Consider the following 16,974-nt stretch of genomic DNA (forward strand, 5'->3'; position numbering starts at 1 on the left):
CCGCCGGCTGCAAAGAGGTCATTGTCAAAAGGTACGCTCACGTAATACCTTCTGCGTATCCTCCGTGCTGTAGAGGGTGCCGAACTGGATGGCGACGGAGGCGGAGCCGTCGGTGGCGGCGCTCCGTCGGTAGGTCCGCCGGCTGCCGGTGGTGAATAGCCGCGGCGCCGGTGCAGCTGCTCAGGCGGCTGCAGGAGGAGAGCGTGGCCATCGATCCGGCTCAGGCTTCTCCAGCCATGACAACACCAATAGCAACCTGCCGCGCCGGAGTGCTTGGTGGTTGCACGCATGCTGCTCGACGTTGGGACTCTCCAGCGATCTGAAGCTTGAAGGGTTGCTGCGCTGGAGTTCTTGAAGGTCACGCTAGCTGCTCAACATCGGGCCTCCCAGCGACCTGGGAATTTTTACATATTTACCGTCTTGGCGATGTGAGTGGTATAAGAAATACCATATCAGTGACTCATGTGTCAGTGATACAGTGTAAGATGTCATCCGTAATAGTGGTAAATATGTAAATGCCCCAGCGACCTGAAGCGGGTTTCGCAGTTTTACCATCCCTCAAAGTGTTTTCGCTATTTTGCCATTATAAAACGGATGCAACCCGCTGAAATACATTTGTGGTAGTTTTAGTTCGTGAAAAAAAAAGAAGGCATCTTCTTCCATTCCTACCCCTGGCCGTTGCAACTTTGATCAGAACGGATCGAATGCAAAATGGATCGGCCCTCTCCTCCATCCCCAGCGCTAGCCTTCACCACGCCGCTCCCTCCCCGTGCCGACGCCGGCGCTAGCCTTTCCCACGCCGCCCCTCCCTTGCCGGCACCGCCCTGCCACCACGCCGCTCCCCTCCGTTGTCGGCACCGCCCTGCCACCACGCCGCTCCGGTGCCTCGTCCCGCCTCCGCCCGGCTATCCAGGTGCCGCCTCCCGCCTTCTCCCAGCCATCCAAGCGCTGCCGCCTCCCCAGGCCATCCAAGCGTCGCCTCCTCCCTCGCCGGCACAGGCCCGCCCCCACGCCTTTTCCTCCCCTGCTGGTGCAGGCTCGCCCCCGCGCCTTCTTGAAAGGTCCTAATGGCTAGAGGAGGTGAATAGCCTAATAAAAATTTCTACAACAACACTTAATAAAATGGTTAGACAATTATAAGGCGATGCAAGTGTTGCGTTAGCCTACTCAAAATGTAAGCCACCTACCACAATTCTAGTTTAGATAGTATCTATTCACACAATAGATATGACACTACCCTATGTTAGTGTGCTCTCAAAGGCTAACTAAAGAGCCACACCAAGCAAGCAAGTAAGCTCTCACAATTAGCTACACTAAAGAGCTTGACAACTAGTTTACGGTAATATAAAGAGAGTGATCAAGAAGGTTATATCGCCGTGTAGATGAAGGAACCAATTAATCAAAAGGATGAATAATAATGAAGACCAATCACCTCGGAATCAATGATGAACACAATGATTTTTTACCGAGGTTTACTTACTTGCCGATAAGCTAGTCCTCGTTGTGACGATTCATTCACTTGGAGGTTCACGCGCTAATTGGCTTCACATGTCAAACCCTCAATAGGGTGCCGCACAACCAACACAAGATGAGGATCACACAAGCCACGAGCAATCCACTAGAGTACCTTTTGGCTCTCCGCCGGGGAAAGGTCAAGAACCCCTCACAATCACCACGATCAGAGCTGGAGACAATCACCGCTCTCCGCTCGACGATCCTCGCTGCTCTAAGCCGTCTAGGTGACGGCAAGCACCAAGAGTAACCAGCGACGAGGAGGTGGCATGCGTCCGTGAGGACCTCACGGACTAGTGCGAGCCGCATGGGTCGCTGCTCCGCTTGCAGCTGCTAGGGCCGTCATCGTTCTTCACCGTGCAGGGCGTGCGCCCGGTGCGCCGAGGGATGTGGGGGAAAGGAGCGTGCGTGGGAACCTTCTGCTGCGCCGTTGATGGGCTCCCCCCCTCCCCGCGCGAGCACGGCATGGCGTGCCTAGGCAACGCCGAGCTCGACCTGTCGGTGATGCCGACGCTGGAGCAGGCGCACGCGGTGATCCGGCACTACGGCCCCACGTTGTTCTTCCACCCCCAAGGAGGTCTACCTGTCGTCGTCCATCTCCTGGTTCTTCAAGAATGGAGCCGCATTGTACAAGCGAGGTGGAGACACCACGGGCGAGGAGATCGACGACAAGGGGTCCAACCTCCCTGGCGGGGGTTGCAACGACGGGGAGTACTGGATCGACGTTCCCGACGGCGATTGGGGCCGCGCCGTGTGCTGCGGTAACATCGACAGCGCGGAGCTCTACGCGCACGTGAAGCCGGCCATGGGCGGCACGTGCACCGACGTAGCCATGTGGGTGTTCTGCCCGTTCAACGGCCCGGCGAGGCTCAAGCTGGGTCCGATCAGCCTCCCACTGGGCAAGACCAGGTGGCATGTCGGGGACTGGGAGCACTTCACATTCCGCGTCAGCAACCTCACCGGTGAGCTCATGGGCGTGTACTACTCGCAGCACAACGGCGGGCATTGGGTGGACGCCTCCGCGCTGGAGTACATCGACGACAACCGGCCCGTGGTGTACTCGTCCAGGAACGGGCACGCGAGCTACGCGTACCCTGGTGTGTACCTGTAGGGCTCGGCCGCGCTCGGGGTCGGCATCCGCAACGACGCCGCTTGGAGCAGTCTATTCGTGGACTCCAGCGCTAGGTACCACATCGTTGCGGCAGAGTATCTGGGCGAGGGCGCCGTTGTGGCGGCGCGTAGCACCTCCTCCACTATCGCCCCCTGCACGCCTATTTGCTGAGGGGCGTGGCGGCGGCGGGGCGAGGAGATGGGTTGCAGTGTGGTGTGTACAGCGGCGGCCAAAGACTGCGCAGCCGCAAGCAGGGTTGGGGAGGGTTGTGGGCTGCCAAGTTGGTTGGGGTTTAAGGGGGTGTTTGGTTGCCCCTTCTAAATTTTAGTCGCTGTCCCATCAAATGTTTGGACACATACATGGAGTATTAAATATAGACTAATTACGAAACTAATTGCATAGTTTGTGACTAATTTGCAAGGCGAATCTTTTAAGCCTAATTAGTCTATGATTTGACAATGTTTTGCTATAGTAAACATGTGCTAATGATGGATTAATTAGGCTTAAAAAATTCATCTAGTGAAGTACTGATGGATTATGTAATTTGTTTTTTTATTAGTATCCGAACACCCTATACAACATCCTCCCGATACACCTCCTAATTTTTAACAGTTGGTCAAACACTCCCGTCTGAGTAGACTAGATGTGACATCCCAACGACGTGTGGGGACTGTATGTCAGCTCATGTTAGGCTTTGGGGAGCTCCACCGGCACCTGAAGCTATTCCAACGCCTGGACCTCGACAGCCAAACTGGTCCAGCTCCGTCCGCTCCGTGCGTGGAGCCGCGGTAAACGCGCTCTCACAGGGCGCGAGCGCAAGACGAAGCTATAAAAAGCCGCTTCGATTGGCTCCCTGGGCAAGGCGCGAGCGCATGGACGTGGATGCCCCTCACGGCCTAACCAGCGCCTCCTTCCTGGCAAGCCACTACACTACTGCAGACGGCGAGGCGACGGCGGGAGACACGCGTGGCAGCGGCGCAGGGCCGCCGAAGCGCTGAGCGCGAGAGCGCAGACCTCCGGGGCTTCTGGATGGTCATTTTGCGGCGGGTCACGAAAGAAGCCGGAGCCACCCACGGACCATGGAGACCACATGAGAGAGAGACGGAAAGGAAATAATAAAGTAAATAAAGAAAGATAGAAAAAGAAAAAAAGAAAAATAAGGGCATTATAAACATTTCACCTCTTTATCTACTGTGAGAAGCTATTTTAATAAACATTTTACCAAAACAGCTTCTGTTCTACAAGTAGAGCTATTTATGGAGCTCAAGTCGGAAAGGAGATTATACTAAATGTGCCTTTTTCCTTCATGATCCACTATGTAAGTGAGTGGAGTATATCTAGACTGCTAGTTCTAGATAGTTGTTTTTTTACGTGAGTCTAGATTATGTTTTTACGAGAGTTATTTATTAGTATTGTATATAGTTGTGTGACTACACTAGTATTCCCACGTGCATATCTACGAAAATTCATCTGAGGCTTTATTTGGATATATATATATATATGTGTTGAAGTGTATTAGAGTGAAATTAAACTAAGTTCCATTCAATTTCATTTTAATACACGTTGATCGAAGTGAATACACATGCATCAAACACGGTCTAAGGCTGCGTAGTTGCGTAAAGAAGCCTTGGAAAGACATTCATAAACTCTGTTCCATTGCTATAGAATCCTATAGCATTTGATCTGGTGCATATCCATCTGACACAAGCGTTTGATACAGAATCAATTCCCACGTGTAGCTCTAAAAAAATCACCGTAGTTTGATTACAATTACAACCAGGAACATAATAATAATAATATAATAATATTGATGGATGGTATATGACTCCATGCCCAAGCAAGTATCTGGTCAATGTAAGTTTTTGTAGTCATATATACACACACAAGAGTGATTTTTCTAATTTTGCAGTGATGAGCATGGCCTAGTTTTCAACACACTCATATTTTTGAAATAGTATAGAAGAGTTTCATCTCAATGAAACTCTCTCTACTTTCATAAAACTTTCATCATATCTCTCGTCGGCATATTTAATACCCATAAAACTATATAAAACTCTCATTGAGATTAGCCTTATAAGTACTTCACATGTATTCTCCACTTGTAAAAGGAAAGCAGAAGAAATGATTTCAAGATTGAAGAAATGTGTGTCATGTATATGAACTAAAAAGTATGAGACACTTGTTGTTCTTGGAATTCACGGTCGCTTTTAAAAACCAATGTGGCCTGAAATTGCTATCATACAAAATATTACCATGTCGGCAGATTCTAAATCCTTGGATAAACACATTGGCATTGCAAAGAAACATCAGCTAACTTTAACTAATAACCATTAAGATCTAAGAATTTTATGTATATTAGCAACACAAGATTGACATTGTTTAGTTTATTATGAGAAATGCTTTCATAATATATGAACTTTGTTGTCAATCTACATAAACTTAAGATAGTGATGATCAAAGTTAAAAGTTTTGACTTAGGACAACTTTACATGAACTTCTATTCATGATCAGAGAAAACAATGTTTAACATGCTTTCAAGGCTTTGTGGAGCTCATGGAAGCCCCGAAAATCCATTTGCTTTTATTATGATTGGTGATGTCACCAATGGACGTGGAATCCGTCCATGGAAGGTGTGAAAATTTTGCATAATATCATACATGAATTACACACTAAAAAATCAATGGGGTGATAATTAAAATTAACTTTGAAAAGGCATATGATAAAATGAAGGGTTATTTAACGTTTATGACACTTTTTGTCAGTGCAGAAAGTGACCAACTAGTAAATATTTGTAGTTTTGTTGTACGTTGTGATCGGAGGTGGCCTAGCACTCAATGACACAAGATTTATACTGGTTCAGGCAACGTGCCCTACGTCCAGTCGGGGTCGGTCGGCGACTTTATTCCTGAGCCCAGGTGCTCGAAGTCTGTAGCGGGGTTACAAACGAGAAGGAGAAAAGAGGGGGTATACAAGAGGTTCGGAAGGCTCCGACCGGAAGGGTTGCGGTTGGAACTCGGTGGTACTGTGGTTGTAAGGGGTTGGTGTCGATCTAGTGAGTCTGAGCTTGAAGAAGTCGATCTCGTGAGTCTGAGCTTGAAGAAGTCGATCTCGTGAGTCTGAGCTTGAAGAAGTCGATCTCGTGAGTCTGCGCTTGAAGAAGTCGATCTCGTGAGTCTGAGCTTGAAGAAGTCGATCTCCCCTCGTCGGAGGGGGCGCATCCCCTTTTATAGATGAAGGGGATGGCTTTTTATAGGTGAGAGGGAGAGAGTACAGATATTTCTGAGCCTTGCTGCCTACGGTGATGAAAACTGGATAATGGTGGAAGCCCCTCGATACTGTCGATGTCGCTGTAGGATGTCAGATGAGTACGGAAGGTCGAGCTATCTTCTTCAGGAAGGATGACGCCGGTACCTACAAAATACTTCTGGATGCCTAGTGGCATGTGAGGAGCTGTGCTATGTTCACCCGGTATGGCAAATCCTGGAGCCCATACCGCAATCGATGTCCAGAGACACGCGGTGGGGGCTTACCATATGGGAGTTTCTAGCGGCCCCTACAATACTTTGTGTCAGGGTGGCTGCAGAGCACTGTTTTGCGCAGGGTATGGTCCCTGGTACAGTGGTTTTGACTTGTGAGCCATGCCTTGACTTTCTCCGTACGTCTTCTGGTTCCTTCCGAACGGGGAGCCCCCGGTCGGATGGCTCCAGTCGGCCCTTAGTGCGCCGGTCGGAGAAGAGCGGTGAGCAGGCTTCCTACGAGCCCCGGTCGCAGGGTCGGAGTCGCGGGGTCGAAGTAGAAAGCAGCGTTTTGGGCCAAGCTTTCCGATTGGAGAGACTGCTTGGAGACGGCTGGTGCCTGAAGCGAGAACTCCGGTCGGAGAGGTGGGCCGAAGAAGCTGACGAGCGGGCGCCTGTTCTTACGGGCAGACCTTCCGATCGACGACCGAACTGCCCTTCCGGCCTGCTGTGTTTTAGTTTTTTGGGCCGTCCCATGAAATATATGTTTGTTTTCCTAGGCCGAGCCCGGGCGTGGAAGCCGGTCCTCGAGGGACCCCGAGTTTATGAACCCGACACTTTTTTTATCTAATATCGTTGGTGCCATTATAATTCATGCAGAACTTTAAATATGCCACTCTGTACGCTCGTGCGCTATTTGGACCCACTTCCAGTTAACCGTAGTTTCGTATAGACCAAAATGCCCCTACCACTCTGCCTCTCTCCACTCGCTAACAAGTGGAGTAGTGGACCCTACTTGTCATTCCTTTCCTCTCCTTCCCTGCTAAACTTTTGACGACCGTGCTCTCCTCGCCTATGTCGTGCGCCACCGTCGGAGCCGTTACTCTCCTCGCCTATGTCGCGCGCCACTGCCACATGTGGTCCCAATCACTGGGTCGCGCGGCACTGGAACCTGCCGCCCTCCACGTGGACCTAGCTGTGGTCGGTGGTGACGGTCGTGAAGGTCACAGGCGTACTTGTTGCGCCCATCCAGCTCATGCCTTTGCTCCCGTGCTACTACTCCAGCCTGGCCCCTTGGCCATCGTTAGCTGCCGTCGCCTTGCCCGCTCTAGCGGCCCTGCCCCGCTCGACCCGCTCTAGCATTGCCTTCTGCACAACCACCGTTGTCAGAGCCTGCCCACCAGCCAAGCGCCGCCTGGTGATCCACTGCTATGGTGGAGGATGACACCGCCGAGCATATCTTCGGCAAACGGCACGACCACCACCGCAATGGAGGAAGCGAGGCGGGCCAGGGCAAGGCAGACAACGGAGACATGGTATTTGGGTCCCTACGAAAATCCGTTGGACTGCAAGTGGGTTCATGTAGTAGTCCACAAACATAGAAAGTGACATATTTCAAGTTTTGGATGAATTATATAACGGCACCAGTGCTATTAGACGAGAAGTAGTGGCGTTTCTAAAAGTATCAAATTTATAATATCATGGTTCTAACTAACCCTAAAGTTGAATGGTCCTTTTTACAACAAACCATGTGAATGAAGAGGGTCTTACAAGCGGTGGTGTAAATAGCTAGAAAAGTTTGTAACCAGAGGTAGTGTGGGCATCAAGATTAATAATGACATCGGGTACTATTTTCAAATGAAAAAGGTATTAAGCAAGGAGACCCTACTCATTCTTTTCAACATCATCACGTCAGATATGTTTCCATTTTTTATTAGGAGAGCAAAAGATGATGACCAAATAGAGAAATCATACCTCGCCCTCGCATAGTGGACAATAGATTGTCTATCTTAGTATCTTGTAATATGTTGATGATGTAATGCTTTTATATATGGACCATGATTTGGGGTAAGCTAAGAATATGAAATTGTTGTTCGGTGATTTGGAACAAATATCTGGTCTAAAATTTAATTTCCACAAAAATAAGATATTCTATTATGGTGAGGCAAAGCATTATGAACAAGAATATACTCAGCTTTTTTGTTATTAAATGGGATCATATCTGTTTTGATACTTAGGCATCTCACCACAAACTTTGCAGTGCATACTGACGTTTTCAGGAAAGATTTAGATGTAAACTAAGTATTTGGAAGGCAAAACATATGATATATGGGGGCGACTTGTTTTACTAAATTCAATCCTTAATAGCTGACCTATGTTTATGATGTCTTTCTTGAAATCCCAAAAAGCGTTTTAAAGAAAATTGATTTATATTGTTCAAGGTTCTTTTGACAAGGTAACAACCTCCTTGCCAAGTGGGATATTCTCTGTCACCCCAAAGATCAAGGTGTCTCGGCATAACAAATCTCTTGATTAAAAATAAATGTCTTCTTAGTAAATGATTATATAAACTACTCAATAAATAAGGAACCTAGAAGACCTTACTTAGAACTGAATATTTGAGTTTAACATGTTTATCACACGTATAGAAAATAAACCGATGATTCTCATTTTTAGAAAATGTCTTTTAAAGGTTAAAGAAGACATTCTAGGGCGTGGAACCTTCAAAATAGGGCATGGTTCACAAACTAGATTCTATGAGAACAATTGAGTGGGTTTCTAAGTTCCTTAAAAACTAATTTTCTAGCTTGTATAACATAGTCAATTAGCCCTATGCCACAACGGACATGTTATGAACCAGATGCCACTAAATGTGTCTTTTCAAAGAGTTTCGTGGGGATAAATTGAGTGCTTGGCATAATCTTAGTAGATAAATTTGCCAATGTTCAGCATAAGGAGTTTTTTCCCTAGGATTTATACAGACATGATGTTTTTTAGTGCAATCTATGTACCATGAACCAGGGTTCCCCTTTCAGGAATACAATAATTTGGAAGCTGAAACTCCCCCTGGAGATAAAGATCTTCATTTGGTATCTTCAATGAGGGGTGATTTTAACAAAGGATAAATAAGCTAAAATAAATTGGCATGGGAGTCAAGTGTTGTTTCTGCGATTGCAACGAAACGATTTGGACCCCTCTTCTTTGATTGTCAGCATACTAAGATAATCTGGCGTACAATTCACATAGCTATTGGGTTGACCCCTTCTAAGCCCATACCTTATATGCTCGAAAATTGGTTAATTGTCATTGGAAATAGTGAACGAAAACTGATTATTTGCTCCCACTCTTTTTTCTCACTAGTAGAGAAACTACTTTTACTCCCGGTTCGCAACCCCCTTTAGTCCTGGTTTTGGAACCGGGAGCACGAATTCGGGACTAAAGGGCCCCTCCTTTAGTCCCGGTTTCGCGCCCGGGACCTTTAGTCCCGGTTGGTAATACCAACCGGGGCTAAACCCTTTAGTCCCGGTTGTACCGAACTAAAGGTTTTTTTTTTGTTTCTATTTCTATTTTCTTTTTTTTTTCTTTTTTTAATTGATGATTCGTTTTGGTTTTTGAATACGCATTCTACGCTGCTAAAATATACGTACGTTTATAATGTTCAACATTTTGTATAAACTATAGTACGAAGGACCTTTAGTCAAGGATCAGCGGTACAATCCCATAGAGCAGATCCTGTTCAAGTTCGTGCTGCATGGTTCGAGAGCTGAGCTTTTAAGTTAGCTTTCACTTTTCTGAACAAGCGAGGTGGTGCTAATAGGTGGGACTGACCAGCAATTCCAGTATATTGCGTACTGGGCCGGCCCATCGAAGCTCCTATAAACACCCGGGACTAAAAAACCTTTAGTCCCGGCTGGTAATACCAGCCGGGACTAATTGATTTCCTACGTACTAGTGTAGCAGCTAGCTAGCAGTCCTCGATGGTCAGCCGGGATCAGCCGGGACTAATTGATTTCCTACGTACGTAGCAGCTAGCTAGTAGAGAGACACGTACTGACATGTCCTGACGGTGAACAACTAGCTAATGTACTAGCTAGCTAATGTAGCAGCTACTCTACGTACTAGTCCCGGTTGAACAAAATGTCGCTCCCGTATTCGGTTGTAGACCTTTAGTCCCGGTTGGAGACAGCAACCGGGACTAAAGGTTCATTTCTAATCTCGGACGAAGCCTAACCGGGAGTAGACTTTTACTTCCGGTTGGAGGGACCAGCCGGGAGTAAAAGTTAACATTTAGTCCCGGTTGGTAGCTCCAACCGGGACTAAAGGTCCCCTGCAATAAAAGGCTGCCACAGTAGCCGTTGGGCAGGACTTTTAGTCCCGGTTAGAGCTACCAACCGGTACTAAAGGTTTCTCTAGTCCCGGGCACGAAAAATACCGGGACTAAAGCCAAATTTCGAAGTGGATCAAAAGTCATTTCTCTACTAGTGTCTGGGCTCTTTGATGTACACCAAATGATTTTGTTTTTAAAAGGAACAATTTGTTTCTTTTATGCAGGATACGTTTAGGGGAGCATACTGGTTGTGATTTTGGGTTTTGTTACAGCCTGGGATGGAAAGGAGATCATCAGACTAGCGGACCAAGCACTTGAGGTTGTTGCATTGGATATTTTCGTCAAGAATACGGAGAACCAATAATAGACATTGTTTATAAATTATAATCACTTTCATCTACTTGTGTTCTCATTTTTTTTTCTTCAGCCAATTAGCTGAAAAATCTTATAAAAACTTGCGATGTGCGGTCGCAAAGGTGGAAACTTTGTCATTGTCCTCTATAAAAATAAAAAAGTGACCGTAGTTAGGAAACATAGTGAGGACGATTATAGTCAAACAAAAAAAATACTTTTTTTTTCAAAAAATACTTTCAAGCAAAAGAAATCTTAATGGTTATAGTGAAAACTAGCTACCTGCGGTGGATCAACCTGCTAGTTTCATCGTGAAAACCGAACATATGTCTTTTCACGATGAAACTACTTTCTTTTATCCCTCTCGACTTGAGGACTCGAGTTGAGAAGGCAATAACTTTCGGTTTTCAAGCAACAATTCATCACCTCTAATTTTTTTGAGATAAAGGGTTGGATTTTATTATTTATATAAGAGTACCTTTACATCTAGCCCCTTGCAAGGGTACCCCTGAAAGAAAATAAAATTACATTGAACTAATAAAAGAGACCTTTTGTTCTTCTTTCCATTGGCCCATAAATCTGGCCTGCCCACACAATCGCACAGGGCCATGAGGCCTCACGGCGCTGCGGCTGCAGCCCATCTGCCCAGAGCGGTGCGGTGTTCGATGATCTTCCCTGCTGGCCCAAACCCTGTTCCCGTGCTAGAGGAGCGAAAAAGTCGGGGTTCCGGTGCGGCGACGTGGCGGAGAGCCGGAGACGACGGCGGCGACACACCAACCCTTCCTCGAACCGACGGTTTCTTCTGACGACGCCGAGGGCTGTTGGGTGGCTCGCTTCCAGCTCGTGTCTCGAGTTGCGGTGGCCGGAGTCGGGAGCTGTTAACTGCATGTTCCGACCGGCAACGGCCAATAATGTGCTTCATTCGTCTTCTTGCTCCAACCTCTCGAGGCAGGTTCCACTGCGGCTTCCTTTAATAAATGCCAATATATTTGGTTTATGGGCTTGGCTGTCTTGAGGCCACCGTATCCGTCCGGGGCTCGTTTTCTGAAGTTCGTCTCCAACGACGATACGGTTCGGCGAGCGGGTCTGTGTTCATGGTGGCTTGAACAAGATGGAGCCGGGGTGCTTCAATGCGTTTATTAGTCATTTATTAGTCCTGTTTCGAGATCGTACTTCAATCAAGGTTCTGTATATGTATCCTGCTCTGCTGCACTAATTTCTTTCGCCTGAGAGAAGAATTCTTGGGCTCTTGGCCTCTTGGAGTTGGAGTCGGAGACAGAGTCCAGGGCACCCAACCCAAGTCGCGATCGCGCCATATATACCGATGCCAACATGGTGCCCTGGTGCAACAACAAAACCCCAGCCCGCACAAGATGGAGGCAGGGAGAGGCATAGTGAACTCGGAGGCGTCACCCTTCTGCGACGACTTGGACACCTGCGTCACCAACTGCCCTGAGGGTGCTCCGGCAGAGGCCGGGGCGGGGAATAAGCCCGATGCGGCGGAGGAGGGCAAGGTCGAGCCCGCAGGAGCAGCGAAGAAGAAGAAGCTGGTGAAGGTGCCGATGAAGATCCAGGAGGGTATCCTCCCCGAAGATCTTCTCCAGCTTCCCCCTGAGTCCGAAACGAAACTGGCATTGCAGGATAGCCTCGCCGAGATAGCAGTAGATCTGAAGTCGGACTACGACAAGAAGATGGCCATCCTACACCAATACTACACGTATTGGTGCGCCTATGAGGAGATCGAGGTCGGGGACGAAGACGAGGATTGAGCAGGGGGGATTGATCCATGGTGAATTGAGGAAGATCAGGTGCATTTTGATCAACTGAACTAGTTGGTCTATCTAAAGTTTATATAGGTAACTAAAATTTAGGAAACTGAATTAAATTTATAGTCATATAATACTGTTTGGATATATGGACAGATTAACAACTATAGTTGAATTTATTACTTATTTAGACTAATAAAGTTTAATCTACCTGAATTCAAAAAAAAAAAGTTTAATCTACCTACTAGTCTACCCGTTTAGATGGCCTAAAATAGGTCCTAGCTGGTTCTTTTTATTTTGCATATATGTTTGCTTTGTCGCCTTGTCCTTCTAATTTTTTTTAACACTTTTTTTAAACTAATTTTAAATCTAACATTTTTTTTTTCAAAACTAACATTTTTGGCCGCACCTATTACCATGGCGTGGTGAAACACATGTGCCACGTCATGCATGGTGGCGTGGCAGAAGGCTGACGTGGCGACGACCGGCGCTGCTGACTGGTGGCGTGGCAGGAACTGCCGCGCCACCGATCTTGGCGTGGCACTGACGCGCCACGGTGCATGGCGTGGCACTACCTGGACGGTTTAATCGGAACTTTCCACGTCGATCATTTTTTATTTTTTACTCTTATATTAAGAGTTACTCTACGTATTGCTTGACGTAAAACTAATAGTGGATTTGTTTCTGTCTTTTGTTGATTTTTTTCATGGCTCGATAGAGAATTTGATAAGCCAATGATTTTTTTCCGTCTTTCACGATACGATTAATCACCATGTTAACTAATCGATTACGAAAAATTAGATCGGATTTTGCGGTTCTTTTTTCTGCAGTACCTCGACGTGACATGAGCATGAAAGAGGTTTAAGAATCCGTTTTCTTTTTATAAGGGCTAAAAACGAATCACTTATTTTTTTGGGCTTTTTGGCCCCATATTGTAGGATCGACAGCGCCGCGACCATGGACCCCGGCTTCCTCGACCCCTCGGGCAGCACGGTCGACTACTGTGCGTCTAACCAGGGTGCCTTCTTCGGCGATTTCGTGGCGACGATGACCAAGCTCGAGAGGATTGGGGTCAAGACGCCGGCCACCAGCGTCGAGATACGCCGGGAGTGCTGGTTTCCAAACTAGTTGCTACTTAATCTCACCGGCAGTGCTGCCGCGACGCATTGAAACGAATATGAAACAAATAAATGAAGTCAGTGCGCAAGTTGACAAGCTGCAACATAACATTTTCATTGGTTTGACATAAGTTTGACATAACATAACCAACTAAGCCTGCAAGTTTCGGACACCAATATTTGTTCGACCTAACAAACTAAGATCCGGGAGTGTAAGGATCCCTCGGACGCCTCTGTCTCTTCGGATTTGTTGGCAACACATTAGAAATGTAGCCAACATCGGTGTGGTCGCGTCGCCGGTGCGTACGGCCCGTACCCTACAAGTATATGATATACACGGTTACTTATAATCTTTATGATCGTTAGTTCATGGACCCTACCTATTTAAAGAAACTACCTTTGTTAGTACCTGTGAGGCTCCTTAGGTACCAAGTGGGGCACCACCTAGCTGAGACATGTCGATCTTGTCCTACGGCCAATCGTCTCACTGGTCGTGCTGCCTGCGGAAGCCCGGGGGGTCATCGTCGTCCTCGCTTGCAGGGTCCTTTCCAGCGCTATGATGTGGTGGTGTACGCACTATGAAAGTGGCACCTGTCACCGGCTGAGAAGAGTCGGCTGGTGTCCTCAAAGAGGCTGAAGACGTGCCACCCGACCGCGCCGTGAGTGGCGGTTCTACCCAAGGAGTGTCCATATAGCTCAACTTCTGAGCTAGCTTCATGCAGCTCTTCTTCACCTTCTGCATAAATAGACGTTAAAGTTAGTGCATTTCCCAAACACATATACACTAAAGAAATATTTTTAGAATGGACAAGTTTATGTTTACCTCCATAAAAGCCTCGAGAACGCCTGGCCCCTGCCCTCTAGATTCGTGAAGTCGAAATGCTGCTTCGTTGGACATCATTGACAATTGTGTCGCCTGGGTACAGAAACGCGGTTGGATAGTTTTAGTATACATACTTAATACCAAATGGATAACAAACTGTACCATTCAAGTATCTTACCACGTATCTTTGAAGAGGGGCTCTCTGTAGCTGTGTGTCCTCCCTAGTGGCAACATCGTACACATCTTCGATCACATCTTCCTCTGAGTCATCGTCAATCGCCTCAGTGTACGGGGGTTTGATATGTGTCCTCATAGACCTGTGAAGCCACCGCAGATACTCGTTGAAGGTGTGCTGGTTGTATGTCATGCGCCAATCCTTGGTCTTGTACCTCTTCCTACTGTCATACCTGCAATAAAACAATGTTAGTTGTACCACACACACCTCTGAATTGTAGCTTTGTTATTAATAGATAATGCACCCATGCAATTCTTGGTTGGTGGAGTAAAGCGGTGGTGGACAGCATATCATTCTTCCAAACTGTTTGCAGACCCTAATGGGCAAGTGAATCTCAATGACGTGGAAGAAAATAAGAGGGATGTTGCAGCGATACTCGTCTGACTCATCCCTAGTGATAGGACTGAGATAGTACTCGAGCTCTGGAGCATCCTAAAAACACCAATGCACCTGAACATTTCATAATTAAGTTAGGTTGTGATATAGTATACATCGAATAAGACATAAGTATGATAGTAAAGAGAGCGTAACCTGGTGCTGTGTCAGGACATCGAGACCGTCTGTGTACTCTTTGTACTTGCGCCTCACATTCTCTCTAACTAACTCTGCTTCCGTCTAGATATATAGAGCTATAGGGAGTGTATTCTGCCCGTTCCATTGCTGCATTGAACATGATAATGAATTAGCCATTAATAATCTTATCATATGTAACTGCCTTGAAGAATATAGTGAACCGAAATACTTATCGGTAAACCAATATTAAGGGGCCTCCCATTGGGCCATCGTTCTCAACACCAAACCTAGAGTAGGTAGGAGCAACCCCCAAGGTTTGCATACCCTGAGGTGCGACGGTAGGCAACGCATAGCTGTCGATACGTCCATACTAGGACTGTGCTGCTCCAGCTGTATGCCACTATGTTCTCCCACGGCTGGCATAGTATGTCAAGAAAGATCCAGCTGATGGTGTTGCCCGAGGCGTCTGGGAAAAGGAAAGCACCAAAGAAGTGCCAGAGCCACACTTTACTGAACCTGTCGATCTGAGCCTCCTCAGCTTATGGGTCTAAGTAATTAAAACACTATGTGATCTAGGACGACGAAACAACGGAACTTTTCCTGAAATTCACCAAAGAAAATAAGACCCGATGGCTGCCGAAAAGCAATGCAAGTATTAAATAGGCTTGAATTGCTCACTTATTTTTCTTTGAAACCTAGTCTTCCGGTGGAAGAAAGCCTGTGAACTGAGCCACCAGCTCCCTTCAGTAATCGTTGTCAACTATACCCGTCACTGGAAGTCCTCCCAACCGAAGACCAAAGATAGCCTTCACGTCCTGCATGGTCAAGGTCATCTTGCCGCAAGGTAGGTATAACGTGTGGGTCTTAGGCCTCCACCTATTATAAGAATAGAACGACTGTTAGTTGGCTCAAATTTGTTATAAGAATGTTTACGTACAAAGAAGGCACTTGCACATGTCTACAACTACAGTAAGTAGTGCTGGGTCAAGGGGCGGAAGATCATAGTTGACAACACGGACAAGCTCGAGGAAGCCAGCACGGCGTATATACGGCACGTAACGCTCGTCCCACTGGTGCGCCCGGGTGTGCTTGTGGGGCCTCAAAGGAGGCAAAGCCACCTCTGTGTCGGTATCACTCAAGATGTGTGCTCGGTGCTGGTCGTCGTACTCCACCTCAAGAATGGGATACAACGGGTGCTGCGTGGGAGGGGCCATCTTGTTACAAATTGATAAACAAAGGGTTAGCGTATTCAAATTAACAATATTCAAATTAATATTATGTAGCATTGCAAAATTTGAACTACTTGTTATGCAATACGAAAAAATATAAAAGCACATGTATATATTCAAAGTAACATTAACAGACATACTAAACAACTTCACTAGAAAAATAAGCAATTGACGAAACTTCATCAACTCATCCAAATCGACGTATCACACAATACTAAGTACCGACACTTAAAAACTAGTATCTATACCCAAAATCCATAACTAAATAACTAACTATAAACTAAATAATAAATACCTAGTCAATCTCTGAACCCAAAATCCTAACTAACAGTAACCTAAACCTTAACTACCTAACCAAACCTTAACTATACTACAACACACAACCTCAAACCTAAAAACTACCTACCTAAATCACAAACAAATTCACTAACCTAACTATCCTAAATCACTAACCCTAACTATCCTTAATCACTAACTATACTGAATCACTAACTATCCTAAATCAATAATAATCATAAAACCCTAACTATCCTAAATCACTAACTATCCTAAATCACTAACCTAACTATCCTAAATTAGTAACTATCATAAATCAATAACAAGCATAATAACATGAAATCGAGAGAGAGGTACCTTGAGCGGGTGGCCGTGACACGCCGGCGTTCGTGGCACGGCCGGCGCGGACGCTGGCGGCGGGGCGCGGCGCGGCGGTGGGCGGACACGCGGAGTGCGGGCGAGCGGGCAGGCGTGCGT

General features: G+C 46.7%; 1 pseudogene; it reads left to right on the forward strand.

Moving 5' to 3' along the window:
* The first annotated feature begins 1,746 nt into the window (after positions 1-1,746).
* LOC136536198 (hypothetical protein At1g04090-like) lies at positions 1,747-2,794 on the forward strand (annotated as a pseudogene).
* The last annotated feature ends 14,180 nt before the right edge of the window (positions 2,795-16,974 follow it).

This window comes from Miscanthus floridulus, chromosome 2 (assembly GCF_019320115.1).
Source record: "Miscanthus floridulus cultivar M001 chromosome 2, ASM1932011v1, whole genome shotgun sequence".
NCBI classification, from domain to species: Eukaryota; Viridiplantae; Streptophyta; class Magnoliopsida; order Poales; family Poaceae; genus Miscanthus; species Miscanthus floridulus.